Source organism: Pteropus medius, unplaced genomic scaffold, assembly GCF_902729225.1.
Source record: "Pteropus medius unplaced genomic scaffold, Ma_sr-lr_union100, whole genome shotgun sequence".
Classification (NCBI taxonomy): domain Eukaryota; kingdom Metazoa; phylum Chordata; class Mammalia; order Chiroptera; family Pteropodidae; genus Pteropus; species Pteropus medius.
Window position 1 is genome coordinate 8,440,476 of NW_024350325.1, and position 2,777 is coordinate 8,443,252.

Below are 2,777 nucleotides of genomic sequence, written 5' to 3' on the forward strand. Positions count from 1 at the left end.
AGTGGAGAGGGAGTGATTGAAGCTCTATCTCATGGAGGAAGGTCTAGGACAGAGTAACAGGATGTGTAGGTGAGGTAGTGGGAGGTGCCAGTTTTCTGGGAGAAGGAAAAGGACCTATGGGAGTATTGTGTGCCGGAATGGGAAGAATAGAGGAGGAGCCAACGTTTAGGTCAAGATAAGGAGTTCGGTTCTGTCCATGGAACAGAGCAGATATATTCTGGAGAACTTGGCTGGAAAGTAAAGTTGTGGGTAAGAACCACATTCCACACTAGTTCCCAGAGTGAGATTGGAGATGCGTTCCTGCGGGAAAGCTGCACTGGCCACTGTGGGACCTGGTGTGACAATGTCGTCCCACGGCTCTCTGCTGGTTAGGAGAGCAAAGGTTTCCAGGGGGGGTCTCAGAGGCAGGCAGGCCTGCTATGTCCTCTAACCTATAGAACAAATGCACAAGGGTGGGGGCAGAGATGCTGTCTACAAGCTGGGGTCTCTTTTCCAGGGGTCTCAATACAGTTTGTCTTGCACATGGACAGCATTATGCCTTGTGAACTTTGGAGTGGCAAGGAGAGAGGCTGCTGCAGTTGATGACACCAACTTGTGACATGAGAGACTAGAAAGAGCCAGAAAGAAGCCCATGCTCCTTGTTTTACAAGCACAGAAACCAGGGGCCCTGTCCACAGGCTCAGGAGTGGTTAGCACAACAGAAAGGACCAGAATCCCAGGCTCCCTGTTGTTCCTCTAATCGCTCCTCTCTTAAAAAGAACTGGCACAAAACCAAACAGCAAAAACTCCGGAAAGAATTGGTATCTTTTGCATGAGCATGGCCTTCATTAAAAAGTGTTTTCTGTATATGCTCTTGGTGTCAGTTCTCCCATGACTTTTAGTAAAGAATTCAAAGCAGTCTTTCTGACTTTTCCCTAAAACTGTAATGGCAAATGCTGATCATTTATCCTTATTTAATCTCACTATGAACAAATTTGCTGATATTGGATACTATATTCAAGTACAGAATCATTATCATCATCCGATTTAACAGGTTATTTTTTTAATGGAAAATCATCAAAGCTTTTATGGCTATTAATTGTTACATGCAACTTAAAAATCTAATTTTGGAAGTAATCTGGCTGATGAATTTTTCTTTTAATTAGTAAATAGCCACCATACACCAGTGTTACTATCCATATCTAAATAAGATGTTTAACATGCTGATATTTTACTTAAGAGTTGAAATACAGACTTTACAATATATGTGAAACATTATCAAATATTGTGATAATGCCATTATGATAACAGCTCATGTATGGCATTAAAAAAATATTGGCTGGTCATAGTACATCTTTATGAATTGGATTTTAAATTTTCTAGAGGTTAACATAACAAATTTATCATCTTGACATGGTGTATCACAATCTTCCTTCACAGAGTTCACGGCCCTTTCTTGTTGCCTTTCTGTAAACAATCCCGAAGTTCTGAGTGTTCTTTTAGGAGTCTGTCATATCCTTTTGCATAGCTCTGTGATTGCATCTTTTTTGCCATCGTGTCATTTTGTGCCTTAGAAAGGGCATCTGAAGTCTTCTTTAATTTAATTTTCATTTTTTTCTGGTCTTCTTCCAGTTTTTTATTTTCTGCTTCCAAAATGTGCTCCTATTCCTTGTTATAGCTTTCCAAGAGCCATTTTAGCTTTTCATTCTCTTTCATGAGTTGTTTGGCAGCCTTGTTAGTATTTTCTGCTTGAGTTTTAAGTACACCCTTGTTTGACAGTTTTTGTCAGCTGAGTAATAAGGGTAACCAGACATCTCAACACCAGCCAAAAATAAATAAATAAATTTCGAAAATGCAGAAATATAAAGATTTCTTTGAGACTGAAAAAGTTTCATCTGTGCATGTTCATGGGCACCAGCTCATTTCAGTGGCGAGAGGAGAGAAATATTTCCTTGCTTCTCTCACAGCATCTAGAAACAGGATAATCAGTAGGACTGTCATAGTAAGGAAAGCCTTGTTCCAGAAAGTTGCAATTTTACCCCAGACATTAAATTAAAAAATCTTCTGCCATCTCTGAGGAGGAATAAAGGTAGACAGAAGATTAGAAAGTGTCATATTCCAGCATAAAGAAAGATCGCAGCTACCGCCTGTTGGAATGTCATTTGTTCTCTTCACACCCAGCCTGCGACTGGCCTGGCTTCTGCCCTGTTCTGTGGCCACCAACTAGGCTTGCATTTTAGAACTGGAAATGACCTATGGCTCTTCTTGTTTTTCCCAACTAATGTTATTTTCCCTTTGCTTTGAATTCTTTACTAAACAGTCATTCTTATTGTATATAATATATATTTTGAAGTTTCTGCTAATAAATAACTGCATATAGATTTTCATCACTCTGGTACTCCTCAAATTAGAAGAGCTTGTGTCTGAAAGTCTTGTTTATACATTGCTCACTGGGAACTTATAAACGCAATGTTTTCATACAAGCAACATTCTAAAGGGTAATTAGGTTCCTAGCCAGCTCATAAGCACCGGTCTAATAGTGAAACAGGAGTATTCATTCTAATATGGAGCCATCATTTATAATTTTGTTTCTTTGAAATGTGATTAGAATACCAGTGGGGTTCATGAACGACAAGTTTTCTCCTGATCCATACATAAATGAGTTCCCCAGATGCCCACTTGCACTTGTTATTTCTCTTGTTCCCCTACATTGGCTCCTGCTATGAGGGTGAAGCTGAGACCATGTTAAGGAAGGAAGGAAGGCTTTGGAGCCCTGACAGTGGAATGGGGGGAGTAGG

The 2,777-nt window shown here is 39.9% G+C and overlaps 1 pseudogene; it reads right to left on the bottom strand.

The window, feature by feature from the left end:
* Nucleotides 1-1,422: 1,422 nt before the first annotated feature.
* On the bottom strand, nucleotides 1,423-2,078 carry LOC120583793 (B-cell receptor-associated protein 29-like; annotated as a pseudogene).
* Nucleotides 2,079-2,777: the final 699 nt, after the last annotated feature.